Source organism: Desmodus rotundus, chromosome 4 (genome assembly GCF_022682495.2).
Source record: "Desmodus rotundus isolate HL8 chromosome 4, HLdesRot8A.1, whole genome shotgun sequence".
NCBI classification, from domain to species: Eukaryota; Metazoa; Chordata; class Mammalia; order Chiroptera; family Phyllostomidae; genus Desmodus; species Desmodus rotundus.
Window position 1 is genome coordinate 48,283,620 of NC_071390.1, and position 19,981 is coordinate 48,303,600.

The 19,981-nt window shown below is 44.4% G+C and overlaps 1 non-coding gene across 1 annotated transcript; it reads right to left on the reverse strand.

Moving 5' to 3' along the window:
* Positions 1 to 763: 763 nt before the first annotated feature.
* On the reverse strand, positions 764 to 893 carry LOC112305650 (small nucleolar RNA SNORA33). The gene has a single exon (XR_002974826.1). It is a non-coding gene; the product is annotated as a small nucleolar RNA SNORA33 (small nucleolar RNA).
* Between the last annotated feature and the right edge of the window lie 19,088 nt (positions 894 to 19,981).

Genomic DNA, 19,981 nt, shown 5'->3' on the forward strand with positions numbered 1-19,981 from the left:
ATTGAGATACTAACATGTGCCAGAAAAATCTTAATTGGCTGCTGTTTCTCATCAGAGGACCCTGGTATATTGTGTAAATCTTTAAGAACTGTTGGAAAAGGATTGTTACTTTGTAACAATGTTGGTAATATGTTGGTCATTTTAAGAAACGCAGAATTGAAGTGGAGTCCCTTTCCAGTGCAAAAATCAAGATCAGTTGTAAAATGTGGTACAGAGAATAGGTCTGTATGTTGACTTGTCTATTAATTTGCTTCGGAAAGCTTAGGACTAGGTCACCCCTAAGATTCTGTAACCTTTATATATGTGTGATAAAGACCTTGCTTTTTCTTTGAGGTGTTCTGCCAGGAAAAAAGTCTTTGAGTGTAACAGCAATGGGTAATGCACTCAATATTTAATATTTATTAAATATCTACCGTGGGTCATGCACTGTTCTCTTCTAAGCATCGAGTGGTGAACAAGATAAAGTCCCGCTCTCATGGAGAAAGTAAACAGTGAGCAAAGTGATTTCAGGTTATGAGTGTCGTTCAGAAAGGACCCAGAGGGATGTGGAAAATGTTTAATGGGAAGGGGGCTGCTTCAGCTCCACTGATCTGAAAAGGCCTCCGAAAAGCTGGGAGTTGGCACTGAGCTGAGAACTAGTTGGGGAAAAAAGGCGGCAAAGTAAAGATTCCTCGGTAGAGTGTTCCAGAGAATGCTAGGCCCTCAGACTAGAACAAGCTGTGGAAGATATTGGGCATTTTATATATTTTTATTTTTTGTTTTTTCTTATAGTTATTTTCAGTGACCTTAATGACTTCAAGGTCTTTAAGGCTCATAACATGGTTTTACTATTGCCAACTTTCTCTAAATTTATGCAGAAACACTTTAGGGTAAGCAGACCCAATGGCTGGCTTGGCACTAGGCATTTCAGAGGATGGGGAAGGCCAGTGTGGTTGGTGCAGAAGAGGTGGGGAGTGGGAGGGAGCAGGGCAGGGGTAGGGGTAAGGATTCCAGATGAAGAGGCTTTATAGGTAAGGGAGAAGAGTCTGGATTTTATTCTAGGTACAGTGAGTGGGGTGCTTCATAGAATGGTTAAAAGAAGAGTGGCATGCTCTGAGTGGCATTTTTAGGAAACCACTCTGGTGCCTAGGGGGAGAACAGTTTGTAGGGGGAATGGTTTGTAGGGGGAGAACAGTTTGTAGGGGATGGGGTGGCATCAGAGGGGAAGCAGGAAGACAAGCTAGGTTTAATTAAGATCAGTGGTTTGGACTAGGGTGATAGAATAGGGATGGATAAAAGTGGATAAACACAGTTTGTGCTTTAGAAGTAGAATCATAGGACATGCTAAAAAGTTACATGTAAAACATGGGAAAAGAATCAAGAACAATGTTGAAATATGCAGGAGAAGCATGTTTCTATAAGGGAGATGTGGGATTAAAAATTAAAGAGTTCTGCTTAGGTCATAGAGTGAGTTTTTTTTTAAATCCTCACCCAAGGACACGTTTACCAGTCTTTTTTAGAGAGAGAGAAACATTCATCAGTTACCTCTCATACATGCCCTGAACGGGGATCGAACCCACATCTTCATATGTTCCCTGACTGGGGATGGAACCCACAACCTTTTGGTGTATGGGACGATGAACGACCAACTGAGCCACTGGCCAGGGCAGGTCCTACTGAGTTTAGATGCTTGAGATAAAATGATTGCTGACAACACCCTTCATCAGCCTTTAAAAGAAAGGTAAAGAGGATCAGGGGGAGGCAAAGGAGAAGGTGATTTCTTGGGCATAATGAGAACTGCTCTGCACCCCAGTTACTGTCATCGGAAGCCCTTCCTGATAGAGCGGTCTTGCTACCAACGTTATTCACCTTAATGACTTCATTTACATAGTCATTCATTCGTTATAGTAAGTAACTTACCGAGCTCCTGTGTGCTAGTCATTGTGCTAAGCTCTGAGAGTATGATCTGTAAGTCACAGCCTCTAAAATCTTCATAGCTTTTCTTCTTTCCAACAGTGTGATTCAAGTTGAGTTCAAAAGATAAAATCCAAGTATAACAGGCACTGGTCTTAAAACCAGTCTATCCTAATACCCATCAACATGCTGTGCTGTTTGTCATTTACTGTTTGTAGTGACTTCACATTTTAAGACTTTGTATTTAGTTATCAGCAGAACGTCTCACTGACCGCTTTGCAATCTTGCACGGTACTCATGTAGCCTGTTCCACGAACTGCTTTTCCGGAGCATGGTTTCCCAAAGACAGCTCCCCTCTGAGAATTCGTTGCTTCTCTAGATTTTAGCAGTTGTTAGACATTTTGGTCTCAAAGCTCCTTTGCACTTACAATTGAGGATGCCACCCTAGTGGGGTAACTCAGATAGAATGTTGTTCTAATACACCCAGGTCGTGGGTTCAATCCCTGGTCAATGCACATACAGGAATCAACCAATGCATAAAAAAGTGGAACAATAAATCTGTTTTACTCTTTCTTTCTCTCTCCCTCTCTCTGAAATGAATACATTTAAAAATTAAAATAAAAGGATGCCAAAAGCTTTTGTTTGTATAGGTTATATCTTTTTATATTTACCCTATTTGAAATTCAAATTAAGAAAATTTTAACAATTTATGTTAAAATGACAATAATAAACTTGGATTTAAACAATTATTTATGAAAAACAATTATTTTTCAAAAAGTAGCATATCCTACGTTTTTGTAAATATCTTTAACATATGGCTTAATAGGAAGGAGGTTGATTTTCATAACTGGTATAACATGTCACGTAACCTTGGGAAAACTCCACTGCACTGCATGTGAGTGAGGGTGAAAAAGGTAATGGCTTCTGATCATGAAATAGCTTCATTGGGATCACTGCCCCCTGGAGGTTCCCTGGAACCCTTTGAGAGCTGGTACCCTAGCCTGTTCTGGGTTGGGCGCTGTGCAGACAGAGTGGGGGTTGAAGGCTGGTTTAGGAAACTTCCAACAGCGGTGGCTGGCCCAGGTCTCCATCCAAAGGGAAACTTGATTCCTTCTATTATTTAGTCTGCATTGGTTTTGGTTGAGTCTGGAGTCATGGCAATGGCCGTATTTAATTGTTATTTTATCACGGAATGTATCAGATTTCTTGGCAGCACTGGATTCTTTTAATATTGTTCTGGAGCATTGGAGATCTTGCTCCCTGGCATATCTCATCAGTTTGGCTTAAATAAACTCTTACAAAAATTAAAAAACATTGTTTTATCTGCTTGAATTCTGACAAAGCTGTGTCAGTTTTACGGTAGTCACTAAAGGGTAGGAGAGGCTCGCTCTTACAAGTTGGTCATTCTGGGCTAGTTTTGTAAAATCTTACATGAAATACAGGTGCCTGGACCCCTTGGAAGTGTTGGCATCACGACAGAATTTGCGCTAGAGTCAACGACCTACCACAGCCATAGATTTCAAATAACCTTTCGTTCCTCTTTTCCTTACCCCTAAAACCAATTAGGAGGGCAAGACTAAATACTGAGCTAATACAAAATGACTTTTAAAAAGATTTTATTTATATTTTTTGGAAGAGGGGAAGGGACAGAGAAAAGGAGAGAAACGTTGATGTGTGAGATCTCTTGCCTCCTGCACGCCCCCGACAGGCACAAGCCCTGACCAGGAATCAAACTGGCGACCCCTCAGCTTGCGGGACAATGCCCAGCCCACCGGAATGACACCAGTCGGGGCTAAAAAATGATTTTGACACAAAATTTCTTTGCAATTTTCTTTTTCATCTTGCTGAATTTAAACAACTAATGGGCTTAAAGGCATCACTCGTCTGTTCATTCCCTTCTTTTATTCACTTATTCAATATGTATATGTTGAATGCCTACTTATGAGAAGACTACATAATACCTGAGCAGTTGGTTGAGAAAAACACTGAAATTTGTATGTTTGTGAATTTTAGGGCCTTACGGTGTGGACTGTCTTTTTGGGGAAATCCTAGAGATTAATGACAGGTTTGTTTAAATGCCAGTCTCATTTCTTTGCTATTATTTTTGGGGAACCACACACTGGACGAAGGAGAGACTTCTCCTCTTCCTTTGCAGTTCCTCCGGGGAAGTTGTTGTGATCGCCTGTAACTCGATGACTCTTCTAGGGTATCCAACCTTGTTCATCTCTGCCCCTGTCAGATCACAGTTGGAATCAAAGCTGTCAGCGTCTCCCTGAATCATGTGAGAGGAAGGGCTTGATAGACACATGTTTGTTTGTGATGAGAAAATACACATGTCCACATTTCGAGTAATACTCGTTTTGGCCCATTAAATTTCTTCTGAAACTTGGGGGTTGGCACACTTTCTATAAAGGGCCTGGTGGTAGATAGCTTAGACTTTTCAGGCCACAACAGTCTTGGTGCGATTCAATGCTGCTGTGAAGACAGCTGTGGGCAATGGGTGAATGAATGAAGGCTGGGTTCTCACAAAGCACTGAACATGAGACCTGACAGGGTAGCTCAGTGGTTAGAGTGTCATCCCGATACGCCAAGGTTACAGGTTCGATCCCCAGTCAGGGTACACATAAGAAGCAACCAATGAATGCATGCATAAGTGGAGCAATAAGTTAATGTTTCTCTCTCTCAAATCAAGTGAAAATTTCTTAAAAAAAAGAACTTTACTCATGAAAACAGGCAGTTTACTCATGAAAACAGGTGGTGGACTGGATTTGGCCTGTAGGCGTGGTTTTGCCAGTCTTGCTTTTTCTGGCTTGCTTTTAGAGTTTCTTTATACCTTATATATGATGTAGTTATAAAAGCCAATGTTATTGAGTGCTATCTAATCTATTCCAGGCCCTCTGCCAAGCATTTCATATGCATTATTTTATATAATTGTCTCGAAAACTTTGACATGGATCCTGTAACCCTCCTTTTACAGAATGTGAAACAAGCTTATCAAGCGCTTCGGTGACGTGCCCTAAGTCTCATGTGAGTATCTTTCACAAAGTCAACACGTTGGTTCCATCAGCTTTAGTTAGAATGGACGATAAGAAGGGACAACGGCACCTAAAGGGAGAACTCAAGTAAAGTTGCTGAGAAGCCACTGAGCCAAGTAGAACCCATAATATGGGAAGATTAAGCTAATATCATACAATGTCCAAACCATACTTATAAATATAGCTATGTAGATAATACACAGGTTATTTGAAAGTTATTTGCAGCAAAGCACCTGTTGCAGTGTTTCCAAATACGCTTTTTAAAAAATTTCCAATTTCTCTTTTCTTAAGACTTTATTTATTTTTAAAGGGGAAGGGAGGGAGATAAACATTGATGTGAGAGAGAAATATTGATCAGTTGCCTCTTGTATGTGCCCCAACGAGGGATCGAACCCGCAACCCAGGCATGTGCCCTGATCAGGAATTGAACCTGCGACATTTTGGTTTGTGGGATGACGCCCAACCAACTGAGCCTCACAAATTTGAGCCTCACGCAAATTTGTTTTTGAGTATCACAATAAGTTACTAACCATGAGATGTAAAGAGAGAAAACTCAAGTATGTATGCTAGGGTAATGACATTGTTAATTATTTTTCAACATTTCAAAAATGGCTCAGTGTATTTCGCTGCATTTACATTGTAAGTGGCAGTGCACAAATGGGCCTTTTAGTGATTTTACACTTCAAAATGATGTAATCTTTTAGGGGGAAAAATCAAGTGGGGACCATAATAGCCATTCTAATTGCTTTTATCATGTACAAATTATTGGACTTTGGAAAAAACCTAGAATGGGGGAAAAAAAATTCAAGAAAGCAACCAGGAACTGTGCCTGAAGGAGAAATCCCAAAGCACAGCTCACATAAAATCTCACCCATGCAACCCATTCAACCCGTATATGATCCAAGCAGACCTTTGAAGCCAGTAACTTTTTTCTCAGTAAGGTCATGACCCTGTATTAATTCTTCATCTACAGGAAGTGATAAGAAGGCCATATGCATGCTCAAATGAAAGTAGGGCCCAAACATAGTGAAGAAAAACAAACCAGAGGACCTGCTAAGTGATCATGGGTCTCGGAACGTGTCATGACATGTGGCAGCTGCCCGCATGCCAACTGGATGGGCACAGAGCGCTCCGCCCTCCCCGCTTCTGCGGGATGATCCCACTCACTCCTCCACTGGCGATCTTCATCAGTTTGCCTTTCCTGTTACCACCCTAAGACAGGGTTTGTTACCATCACCCTCTGAAGTTGTTTGTCATCTTGTATGCATGAGTTTTTTTGCTTTTAATTTTCACCCCAAAGCTGTTTCTTAGACCGTAAGAAAATAGTACAATCATGCAAGAAATTGTAAAAATGAAAGTGAATAATTATCAATATGCTCTATTGATTATGCAAAACTATAAAATGGCTTTATGTTACGAACTTATTCTTTTAGGCTCAATAGTTTTGAACTCTGCTTCTGAATATTTAATCCTTCATTTGCTTATTATAGAGCCCATACAATCTAATTACATTCCACTTAAAGATAAGGAGAATGATTCCCAACCTCCTCTGGAAGAGTAGCTTAAATTTCCCTCACTGTGAATGTGACAGACATTCCAAATTGTAACTTAATTCGATGGGCCTGCTTTTACCTTCTTAACTTGAAAATAATACTGTATTTTTTGGACTATAAGACTCACTTTCCCGCCCCAAATTTGGGAGAGAAATAGGGGTGCATGTTATAGTCCGAATGTAGCTTACCTGGCTTGCTGGGAGGGTGGGGGGAGCGGCAGTGGAGCAGGGTCACAGGAGGCAGGAGCAGGGTCGCTGCTCCAGGAAGCGGGTCGCGGCAGGTGTGGGGCGATGCTGTGGACCCTGGGCTGGGAGGAGGGGGTGTCCTGGCGGTTGGAAGCAAGGGAGGCAGGAGCAGAGTCCCCACTGTGGCATACTATAGTGCTAGGGAGGAGGGTACAGGCGGTGCAGGCACGTTAGAAAAAAGCCTGCGGTGCCCCTGCGTGCCTCCATCACGTGACTGGTGTGTCCCCCATTAACATTAACATAGGCAAATTCCACTGCAGGGTCACCTGTCAATGTGGCTCTGCAGCTGTTGCAAAACTACAACTCCCATCATACTTGGACAGGTTGGGATGATGGGAGCTGTAATTTGGCAACAGCTGCAGAGCCACACAGGTTGTGCAAAACTGCTGTCCCCATACAAGAGTGTTGTACAACCTGTGGCCCTCCAGCAGCAGATCCCCCCATAACAGTGCGTCATCCACTGATGTTCTCAGCTACAGCGCCCCCATCACTATGAAGGACACAGTGCTGATAGTTCTGTCATCGCTGTATTTTGTTGTAGAAAGATACGATAGCGTACCGTAGTCTCGTGCTGAATCTACCGTAATTGTGGAAAGATGTCAAAGCAGAAAAGGATTTCATATAAAATCCCTTTTAAACTGGAGGTAGTGAAGTATGCCAAAGAACATGGGAACAGAGCAGCGGAGAGACACTTTGGGCCACCTCCAACTGAAAAAATGATACCGGAATGGAGGAAACAGGAGGATCAACTGCAAAAAACGGACAAAATGAAACAGTGTTTTCATGGGCATGCTGCAAAATGGCCACAGTTAGAAGTGGCCATGAAAGAGTGGACCACACGTCACAGGAACAGTGGCTTTTCATTATCTACAACAATGATCATATATGAAGCCAAACAGCTGGCGGCAGAGAAGGCCATTGAAGACGTCACTGGATCACCATCGAGGTGCCACAGATTTATGAAGAGGTGTAGCCTTGCTGTGCGCACCAAAACTAGGATTGCACAAAAAGTGCCTGTGGAATATGAATCCAAGATTGTGTCTTTTCACAAATTTGTACTGGATGCAAGAAAGAAAAATGGATTTGAAATACTGTAAGCCAGATTGGGAACATGGATGAAGTCCTGTTAACCTTTGATGTTCCATCAAACGAGACTGTTGATGGGAAAGGTGCCAAAACCATAACTGTGAAAACCTCCGGGCATGATGAAACCCATTACACGGTTGTGTTGTCCTGCTGTGCAGGTGGCACCAAACTGCCACCAATGCTGATTTCCAAGAGAAAAAACATGCCAAAAGAGGCAATCCCAAGAGGAGTTATCATTCATGTTCATGATGAAGGATGGATGGACGAAAATGGCACGAAGATATGGATAGAAAAAGTGTGGTCCAGACGTCCTGGAGGGCTTCTGAGAAAACCTGCTCTGTTAGTGCTTGACCAGTTTAGGGCATGTATCACTGAAGCCACAAAAAAGAGATTTAAAGAAGAGAAAACCCATCTAGCCATAATTCCTGGGGGGCTTACCAGCCAGCTGCAACCTTCGGACGTTTCCATCAACAAGCCATTTAAAGTTTTCATGAGAGAAGAGTGGAACAAATGGATTGCTGCTGGAAATCGTGATCTGATACCAACTGGACGAATGCAGAGGCCCACTACTCCCCAAGTTTGTGAGTGGGTGGAAACCGCGTGGCAGTCAGTTCTGGATGAAACCGTCGTGACGTCCTTCAAGAAATGTAGCATCAGCAATGCCTTAGACGCCTCTGAAGATGCCATCCTCTATGAACAGGGTGAAGACAGTGATACTAGTGATTCTGAGGACTGAGCTTCATAAATGTGGACAGTAGTGAGGAGGAGTTCTTGGGGTTCCCTGATGATTATAGGAGTTTCCGTACTTAAAGCTTGAAGTCAGTAATAATGGTTGTTAATGCTGCTGTTGAGTTCTGTTTACATTTACATTGGTGAAATATTATGTTATTAAATATTTTACCACATTTTTTGCTTCAAAATTTTTTTTCCTATTTTCCTCCTCTAAAACCTAGGTGTGTCTTATGGTCCAAAAATATGGTATATCTCATCACATGAATTTAATAGAGTATGTATACCAAATATAGAGGCATGTTTGAAATGATCTTACTTGACACATGCTTATGCATTATGGATGAAAGTCACTTTGAGATTCTTTGGGGTGTTTAGAGAACTGGGCAGACACCTAAGGGGAGCTGATAATAAGGTGCTTGGGTGACCACTCTTCCAAAAAGAAGGTACTGAGCTGCCAGAAACAGAGAAAACAAATAGGTTTTAAATATGAGCCCCAAATTCAAGTGTTGATTGCTGATTAAGCTGCTTCTCAAAGGGGCAACTCTGGGTTGTTCCCGGGTTGGCAGCAGAGATTTTCTTTTCTATAATTATTGAATGACTGTTAATGACTATTGAAGAATTGGGATAATTACACTAAGGTCATAGTTTCAATAATAGGTTTAGGGAATTGTTTATTCTAGAGTCAAGTCCCAGGCCCACCGGCATCAGGATCATGCAGAGGTACTTGTTAAAGTGCACACCCCCAGGATCTAGCCCAGAACTAATCAGAAACTCTGGGGCTGAGGTCCAGGAATCTACATTTTAGTAGAACCACACATGATTCTATGTACATTAAGTGCAAGAACCTTTGCTCTGGGAGGTGCCCTGACTGGTGTGGCTCAGTGGATTGAGCGCCCGCTTGCAAACCAAAGGGTCACTGGTTTGATTCCCAGTCAGGGCACATGCCTGGGTTTTGGGCCAGGTCCCCAGTAGGGGGCACACAAGAGGCAACTACACATTGATGTTTCTCTCCCTCGCTTTCTCCCTCCCTTCCCCTCTCTCTAAAAATAAATAAATAAAATCTTTAAGGAAAAAAAAGAATTGCGAGAAGGATGCTAAAGCTAGAGTGTATTGGAACACCTTTTATGTATGTATAAAGAGAGTAGCATCCTGAACCAGAAAGTTATTCTGTGCCTTTGGTTTCCAAGGAGAACCCAGCCTGGGGATAGAGGGACAAAAATGAATACTCCCGGGAGCTTTAGGTAGCCAGGGAGCTGCCAGTCTCTCCTCCCAGTTCTTTAAGGACCTCCTCCTGCAGTAGGAGAAGTCTGCTGGGTGTATGCCAGGGTGGGGCTGAGACCGGTAAGCACATCACTAGGTCTCTCGGGACCCAAGGGGAAGCCTTCTAGATGAAGGCCAGGGACTCCCTAATGACCCTTGCAGAATATTCTAGAATGCCTCAAGGGAGGTGAGAAAAAGGAAAGAGAAGCTGTTTGACGAGAAGCACAGACTGAAAAACAGAAATCCTTGGGGGATTTGAATGGAATCCCCATATGGTTGTCCCAGTGGCCTGGTGTAAACCATTCTGTCTACAAAGTCAGACTCTCAGGAACCTGACAAGTTTGGGGTGGAGCAAATATTCACATTCCCCGGCTCGCACACCCAAGGAAGGCTGTGTTCTGGTGACATCTGATTAAAATGAAAATTGAGTGCCTGCTTATGGGGATACAATTCTTTCTCCTATAGTAGGCAGAGTGTCTTAGGGAAATCTGCAAACTGCAAGACAGAGACATATGTTTGTAACTTGGATCTGCATTAAATACCATCTACATTTGGAGGGAAGGAGTGTCACATGGCAGGTGGATAGGAGCTTGGACCTCCGAATGAGAAAAATGCAACCCTTCCCTCCTATTTCTGTAACCAGGCAGTCCAAGACACCTATATATACACCTACAGCACATAGTCCAATGAACCAATATGTATATGTGCATACAACATATGATGGACTTGGGCCATTGACTCGAAGTCCAGGGACCTCCATACCGTTAAACCTAATGGAAACTTTTCAGTCATCATTCCTGACCTCCTGATGGTACTGCAGGAGAAACCCTGTTCTTCTTGCCGATGCAGTAAAGAATTACAGATTGGCATGCCTATTAGCAGGCAAGCAGGGTTTATTGGTGATATGTTCTCATGGAAGAGAACGGGTCTTGCTGAAGTGGGACAGAAAGCCAAGAGCAAAGGTGGCAGGAGCCTGGGGTGCCAGAGGCCCGGTGGCCAGAGCGAGTCTTTTGTTCTGAGGGCCTATATTGTTGGTGGGATGGGAGTGAAGAAGTTACATGTTGATTGACAGGTAAAGGTGGTGCCAGCTTTGGGGATGGGACGGGAGTACCCAAAGGTGTTGATGGGCTTCTTCCTTTGGGCACTGTGGACCCTTTCTGTCCTTTCAGGACTTGGAATGAAAGCACAGTTTAAAAGGCAGTTTTTCCCAGGTAGTGGAAACAATACATAGAATTTCAAGGACATTCCTTCTCCTGTGTTAGCATGGTGTTTCCTGTGATGTTGTAACACCTGGCGAGATTATGGACCAGGCTCAGGTTACTGAGTTAGTGGCTGAGACATGTCTCCCTCCTCCTCTTGGCCTTGGTTTGCCATCCGTCCTACCTAACAATAGCGTGGTATCTGACAGACTGACGCTCCCTCCTTGAAACATTTCCTCATTCGTTCCCAGCCTGCACTTCCCCTCACTTCCACCTTGCCAGGCAACTCTTGTGTTTCTTTTATGAGCTTTTAAAATCCGTCGCTTAAATATGATGATCCTTAGGATTCTGACCTACGTTCTTAGTCTCTCTAGGCTCCTGGGCACAAACTTATCCATTTTAAAAGATATTGGTTATTATCAATATATAATTCTTAATCTTTTTAGTTCACTTGTCTCCAAATCAGAATGTGTTGCATGTTACTTACACTCACATAAAAACTGCATTTTTCCCCTTTTTTAAAAAGTTATTTTAAGAATCTTAAAAGCAGCAAGACAAAAGCAATTAGTGACCTGCCAAGGAGCTCCTATAAGACTGTCAACTGATTTTTCAAAAGAAACTTTGCAGGCCAGAAGAGATTGGCAAGAAATATTCAAAGTGATGAAAAGCAAGGACCTACAACCAAGATTAGTCCACCCAGCAAGGCTATCTATCATTTAGAATTGAAGGACAGATAAAGAACTTCCAAGACAAGGAAAAGCTAAAGGAGTTCATCACCACCAAACCAGCATTACATGATATGTTAAAGGGTATTCTTTAAGAAGAAAAAAGAAGATAAAAAATATGAACAACAAAATGGCAATATATACATATCTATCAACAACTGAATCTAAAAACCAAAATGAACGAGTAGAACAGAAACAGACTGATGGATACAGAGGACATTTCGCTGGTTGCCATATGGGAGGTGGGCTGGGGGGCTGAGGGAGAAAGGTGAAGGGATTAAAGAGTACAAATTGGTTGCTACAGAAAAGTCATCGTGACAAAAAGTACAGCATAGAGAGGATAGTCAATAATATTCTGAAATCTGTATGGTGTGAGATGGGGGCGAGATTTATCAGGATGACCACTTAGTAAGTTATCCAATGTCTAATCCCTGGGCTGGACACCCGAAACTAATGTAATAACGTATGTCAACTGTAATTGAAAAAAATACTCTTAAATTAAAAAAAATAGTTTCAAAGAGTTTAAAATGAAAAGTAGCAGCCCTGAGTACTATTCTTCCCTATAAATCCCCCCTCAGCCACTCCCAGGATGGAGGCTGTTTAACTCTCTTTTGGTGGTTACCTGGATATGTGATAATAACATGTTCATATCACTATTTCTTAACTTACCAATTTAAAAGATTATTTATTGACTTCTTACAATGATAATAGAGGATTTAGCACACTTGTAATACTCTACTTCCCCTCCTCACCTCTTTCAACATAGTTCCTAATATTAACTCTGTTTTTGGTTATATTATATGTTATATATAGTAATATGTAATGGATGTGTATATATATACATACACATGTAAATATATTATAAATATATGTAAATATATATGCATACACATGTGTATTATTCCATTTATTGACCGTTCACATAAGCTAAGGCAATTAGTTCCCTTTCAACTTTCTTTTCTTCCACCTCACAAATCATCTATCTTTTCATTCATACATTGGCATCTTGGAGAAATACACATTGTATTATGTATACATTTTACTTTGTCATAATCTAGTTTTTTTGTCTGTAGGATTCTCAAAGTATATAATGAATGAACTGTATTTATATTACAATGATTATGTAAATATCACCACTGCAGAATTCAGTAAAATATACTATGATTACATTCCTTTCTTGCACAGATTTATGTTCTTCTTCGTTTCTAACTGCCTTTCCCCTCTCCGTGTGGGCCTTTAGATTCTGAATGTCAGATTCCCCAGCAGTCATGTGTTCATCTCTCTCCCCACAAGGCCTCCCTCCAGGAGCTCCTCACTCCTGCTCTGTCCACACTGACTTTTCTCTAGATCAGTCATCGTCCGGGGCAACCCTTCACTGCTCTCCCAGGGGGGAGCCGCTCCTACCCGGATCCCCTGGCTTCTTCTTGGTTTATTGAAATTTAAAATTAAAAAGTAAGTATATGCTTGCTATAATGAATCAACTATAAATGAGACTGGATAGTAAGAAGCTAGGAAAATTCATTGGCAAGTGGAATAGGGAAACTTCAGACAAACAGCTGAACACAATGGCTGAGCAATTTATAGCCAGGTGATGGTCACCAGGGAGGAAGGCCTGGCTGGGGCAAAACTGGGAAAACAGGGACCCCTCCCCCAGGATAACCTCTCCTCCCCTTGCCTTTCCTCTCTGGAGATAACATCTAGGCCCCAGTTGTATGTCAGCTCCAGGCCCAGAAAAGCAGCAAAACCAGGTGGGCGGTACCAGAACCAATTGCAGTGACTAAAACCCCCCTGCCCTGTCACTGGCCAATCAGAGGAGACCATGGCCCTGAGAGGGCGCACCTGGAGCATTGGTGGATATTAGGTGGAAACCCTCCCCTGAGACCTGCCCTAAGACTCCTGCCTGCAAGAGAGAGACAAGCCTCAAGACAAAGGACCCAGGGTGTGTGCTCTCCCTCTGGGGAGCAGCCTACGCCGTTTCCTTTTCCTTCTTCTTCTCCCACTTCTTCCGTCACAGGCACGCGACTCCCAAACTCAAAGGCAACAGGCAGCTGGCAGCTTGTCCCAGGCTAATCCCCTGAGCCTGTGCCCAAAGCCCCCTTTTCTCTGACTTCCCAGTGAGCTAAGGCAGCCCAGCCTAGGCTCTCCTGGTGCTCCTTCTATGCTAAGCCCTTCCTTGTTTCACTCTCCCCAGCTTTAATAAGTGTATCCTCCTAGTCACCTGGACTCTTTCATTTTTATAGGGTAGATTTCTAAAAGTGGAATTATTGGATCAAAGGTCATGTATATATTATTTTAATTTTCTATTGGAGTATAAATGCATACCAAAAAGAGTGTGCATCACAAATGTACAGTTTAATGAATCTTACAAACAGAACACAAGCGTGACTGGTACCCAGATCAGGAAGTAGAACATTGCTGGCTCCTGTGGAGCCCAGTTGGTACTTCGTTTGGGTCAATCCGCCCCTCCCAAGGGTACCCTCCATCCTGACCTCTAATGGTGTGCATAATTTTCATTTTAACATGTCACTTTTTAAAACTTTTTGCTTACCTGGAGGGTGAAAATGGTACCTCATTGTTATTTTAATTTACATTTTTCTGAGTAACCACTGAGGTTGGGCATAATGGCCCAGATTCCTTGATTTACAGATAAGAAAACCAAGGCTCAGAGAAGAGCATGGATCTCGTCCACCCATGTCACTTAGCATTTGCTTCATTTCTGTGGTTGGCTCAGTGTTTCCAGGACCCACAGGTCACTCCATGACAAGTCAGGTTCCCTACACATACCTCATCCACACTGTAAGGGACAGTAGGAAAAGAAGGACACACACCCGTCATTTTATTGAGAGGGACCTGGGAGACTATCTCTGTTCTGCTCATACAAACCTTTGTGACTTTTTCTATTTGGCCCAAAGACTGGCTTGCAGGCAGTGATGGAGGGAGGCCATGCTGGATGCGGGCAGAGATGGCTGGCTAGGGAGATAGCCAGTAATCCAGCCTGGCTGGGGAAACAATCAGGCAACCAACCACACACGCAACAACTCTCTAGCGCGGGCCTGGAGGCCACAGGGAAAAGTGGGAAGGTCTGTGGACTGAAAGCCAAGAGGCTATCGCTTCTCCTCTCAGAGCCTGTTTTCTCCTCTCTAGGAAGAGGGGCTCGGAGATGCTGAGATCCACAGCTTGGGAGGGTGGGGGCCCTGGAGAATCTGCAGTCCAGGCAAGACCCATGTCCTCACACATCTAAAACGGTAATGGCACAGGCAGGAGTGGTCCACGCCCGAATGGGTGTGTGTGTGTGGAGGCTGAGGGTGAAGGCCATCCAGGGGAGGTGGGACTAGAGCTGAGCCCTGCAGGGACGGTGGGGTGATGACAGGCAGAAGCAAGAGGATGGCGGAACCTGTGTGGGTAGAGATGGAGAGGGGGGTTGGGCCAGTGTTTTTAATTTTTTTTTCAATCCTCACCTGAGGATATGTTTTTACTGATTTCTAGAGAGAGAGGAAGGGAGAGAGAGAGAAACAAGGGTGTGAGATACATCGATCAGTTGCCTCTGTTGGCACCCCACCCAGGGACCAAACTGAAGCCCCGGGATGTGCCCTGACTGGGGATTGAACCTGCAATATTTTACAGCACAGGACGACACTCCAATTGACTGCGCCACCCGGCCAGGGTGGAGTTGAGTCATTTTAACACCAAAGGCCCTGAGAAGAGAATGAGGAGAATAAGTGACTGAAGAAGGTGAAAGAAGCACTTACGGAAACGTGAGGCTGGAAAGATAGGCTTAGTCCAGACAGGGTGGTCCCTGAAGGACCTGACCGTGGGCAGGCGCCGTTGGTGGCCGCCATTTAACAGGGCATTGTTAGGAGGCAACTGGTACCGTGCAGGGCACTTCCATTTTCTAAACTAACCTGTAACAAACGGCACAGACTGGGTGGCTGCTCTAACAAATGACCCGAAAGTTGGTGGCTTAAAACTACACACTTACTCTCTCATAGTTCTACAGGTTAGAAGCCTGACATGGGGCTCACTGGGCTCAAACAAAGGCATTGGCAGGTCTGCGCTCCTTTCTGGAGACCCTATATGAGAGTCTGTTTCCTTCCCTTTTCTAGCTTCTGGATGCTTTCTGCACTTTTGGTTTGTGGCCCTTCCCTCTACCTCGAAAGCTGGTTCGCGTTTTTCTTACGTCACAGAACCCTGATCTCTTCTTCTGCCTCCCGCTTCTATTTGTAGGGACTCCTGTGATCATACTGGTCCCACCTACATAGTCCAGGGTAGTCCTGTTTTAAGGTCATCTGATTAGCAGCATTAATACCACCTGCACCTTTAAGTTCCCTTTGCCGTGTGAGGTGACAGAGTCCCAGGTTCCAGGGATTAGAAGGAGCAGAACATGGACATCTTTGGGAGTCGGGGGCAGGGCATCAGTATTCTGCCTACCATACTGTGTTAACTGGAAAAATTTATTTGGAAAGCTACAGAGGTAGAAGAAGTGAGTGGTGTAAGAAATGGGCTCGGGAAACAAGGTGAAGAAGAGAACCCTTGGAGCTTAGGAGAAAGAAGGAGGCAAGGAAAACGAGCCTGGGGGAAGAAGAGGAGGAGGGGGAGGAGTGGGGGAAAGACAAGGGCAGGCTGCTCCTGGCAGGGAGAGCCTGCTGCGTCCTCCACCCTAAGGGCTTTTAATGGCAGGGATTTTAGGGGAGTCCCTAGGGGTAGGATCTTAATAGAATAATCAACAGCTTTCCAGGTAAGTCCATTCCAGGCATGTCCTTTCAGGGCCATGGTCCCCCCTGATTGGTCGGTGCCAGGGCAGGGGGTCATTAACCAATGTATCAGGTCCTGATGTCTGCTATGGCATCGCTTGCTGGGTTTTGCTGCCTTTCTGGGCCTGGAGCTAACATACAAGAGGCCTAAATGTTATTTCTAGGGAGGAAAGGTCAGGGGTTCAAACTGCATGATTAGCAATATGCTAGGGGAGGAAAGGTCACCTTGGGGTCCAAGTCCCTCTTTCCCCAATTTTGCTTGTTGCTAGGCACCTGCGGCTTTCCAACCCAGTGACCTTCTGACCTGGCCCATCGCCCTTGCTCTGCTCCTGTCTGTCTACCTGCCTACCACAGGGCCACTTTGTACTTTTTGAAATTATTGAATCTTGTTGCCTTGGGTTATATCCATTGATGTTTACCATATTAGACATTAAAACTAAGAAAAAATCTAAACAACAAAAAACCCTTTACACGTTAACTTAACAGATTTTATGATAATAACTATATATGCCAAAATGAAAAATCTAGTGAGAAGAGTGGCATTATTTTACATTTTTTCCAAATCTCTTATAAAAAGAAATCAGCTTATGACAAGACAGCTTGCTGGATTTTTATATCTGTCTCTGCATTCGGTCTATTGTGATACCACATACCACGTAGTTTCTGGAAACCCATGGTAATCTTGGAAGAGAGTAAGAGTTAAAAAGGCAAGCCCTGGCTGGGGTGGCTCACCGGATGGAGTGCCGGCCTGCGAACCAGCAGGTCGCCAGTTTGATTCCCAGTCAGGGCACATGCCCAGGTTGCAGGCCAGGTCCCCAGGAGGGGGCATGTGACAGGCAACCACACATTGATGTTTCTCTCCCTTTCTCCCTCCCTTCCCCTCTCTCTAAGAATAAATAAAATCTTTTTTTTTAAGGCAAATAATGTCTTCTTACTATTATGAAAATACTTTTGACCTTATAGACTCCTGAAAAGGTCTCAGGGATCCCCAAGGGGTTTTGGACACACTGAAAAAAAAAAAAACACCCCCAAAACCTGCTGCTCATTGGAAATAGACCTGGATTTGAGCTCTGGTTATGCTACTTTGTAGCGGTGTGACCTTGAGCAAATTAACCTTTCTGAGCTTCCGTTTTCTCATGTGAGCTCACCTCATTGCTTTGTGGTGAGGGTTAAATTAGATAACAATGTGCATGGAACATAATCATCGCTCAGTAAGTGTGACCCGTTTCTATTGTCACTGAGGTTTTAAGCTGGAGTGACCCGTAGGTAGTGGTGCCATTGGCAGGAATGGGCATGCGAAGTGCAAGAGGAGGCTGCTATGTCAAATTCGGTGAGTCATGGCATACCTGAGTGATGATGGGCCACCCAGATGGATGAGCCAGGCTGGAGCCCTGGAGTCGGGACCCAGCTGGAGGCCACAGTTTGTGAGTGGCTGATTCACAGGAGGAAACAGAAAATGTAAAGGCCACGAATGGCAGCTGTGGGAGGGCAGGAACGATGCTGTGGAGCCCAGCTCTGAGAACAGTGCCAGCACAAAGTAATGTCTGCTGAAGCGGTTGGACACACTCTGGGGGAAATCCAGCGCTCAGGAGTGGAGGTGGAAATGGACCAGGGAAGAAAGGACAGCTAGTCCTGGGCTGTGGCGAGGGAGGAACGGCTCTGATGCTGGCTGCCCTGAGGTGGATGGGACGCCAATCTCCTCTGGGACCATTGGCTTTAATCGATAAGGGGGTTCCTCCTGAAGCTATGGTTGAGACACCCGCCTTTTACATTGGAACCTAGGCTTAAGATCTGGACAAACAGCGGTCAGAGAGGGGTCTTTGCTGCACTCAGGTCCTTTGGGTGTCACTTCACACTTAGTTGTTCACTTACATGGGTTACTTTGCCCCTGAGCTGTCTTATTTTGTGCTGTGGCAGGGAGGGAAGCTGTGTTTTCATGTGATTCTTGAAGGTGGGATTTGTAGTAGGCCATTGACGCTCCAGCCCTTAACTCTCACGGAAGGATAAAGAGGCGTTGCAGGACAAGCTGCGTCCTGCCCGGATGTGCAGGGATGGGGACCCTCCCCCTCTCCCCCGCCCTTGGCCGCATGCTGTCCTGTTCCAGGATGTGCATGCAGGCCTTTGTCTTGGGGGCAGCAGCTAAGTGTCCCCACCATTTTTCGCCAAGGCCTGGAATGGACATTTTTTAAGGTCAGTGTGATTTCAACGAAGTCATTCTTTCTTTTCAATTTTATTTTCAGCATCTTAGGGCAGTGTCAATGGCTGACAACTACTAGACAGTGGAGATCTGGGAACCCATCTAGAGCCTGTGTTCCAGACAGGGGCCTGGCCCTAAGCGCGTCTGCCTAGGGCCAGCTGTAGCATGTGGGGTCTTGGCTTTGTGTAGGAAAGATTTCACAACAGGAGTCCAGGTGACTAGGAGGATACACTTATTAAAGCTGGGGACAGTGGAACAAGAAAGGGCTTAGCATAGAAGAAGCAACAGGACAGCCTGGGCTGGGCTGCCTTAGCTCACTGGGAAGTCAGAGAAAAGGGGGCTTTGGGCACAGGCTCAGGGGATTAGCCTGGGACAAGCTGCCAGCTGCCCGTTGCCTTTGAGTTTAGGAGGTTTGAGCTGTGGGGAAAGAAGCAGGGAAAGAAGAGGGAAAAGGAAATGGCGTGGGCTGCTCCCCAGAAAAGCACACACCCTGGGTCCTTCGTCTTGAGGCTTGTCTCTCTCTCTTGAAGGCGGGAGTCTTAGGGCAGGTCTCAGGGGAGGGTTTCAGTAGAGTATACACCATTTCTCCAGGTGTGGCTTTTCAGGGTCATGGTCTCCTTTTATTGGTCAGTGATGGAGCGGGGGACTTTTGTCATTACAGTTGGTCCTGGAGCTGAAATACCACTGAGGCTTAGATGTTGTCTTAGGGAGGAGAGGTTGCCCTGGTAGCGAGGCCCTTGTTTTCCCAGTGTTGCCCCTGCCAGTTCCTGGTGACCACCACCTGGCTGCAGATGGGGCGGCCATCGTGTTCAGCGATCTGTCAGTTTCCCTACTCCACTTGTCAAGGACTTTTCCTGCCTTCACTTGGACTTTAATTCTTAGGGACATAATTCCCTTTTATCTGTGCTTTTGCTATAAGCTGTGTATTTTTAGATTTAACTTTAACATTCAAAGAAAAACCCTATCATGCAAGGTGAACTCTCTGATCCTTTTGTGGGCCTCTTGGTGATCCATTTTTTTCTTTTTAAGAAAGTTCCATTTTTGTCTTATTTTATTAAAAGTTAAAAAAAATTATCATTGTTCAATCCTCCCCACCCCCATTGTCCATGTCCAATGGTCTTCTATACATGTTCCTTCACTTGACCCTTCCCCTTCTCTCCCCCATTAATCCCCCAAACCCCTCCTCTCCGGTCACTGTCAGTTTGTTCTTTATTTCCATGTCTCTCGTTTATTTGTTTTGTTGATTAGGTTCCTGTTAAAGGTGAGATCATATGGTATTTGTCTTTCACCACCTAGCTTATTTCA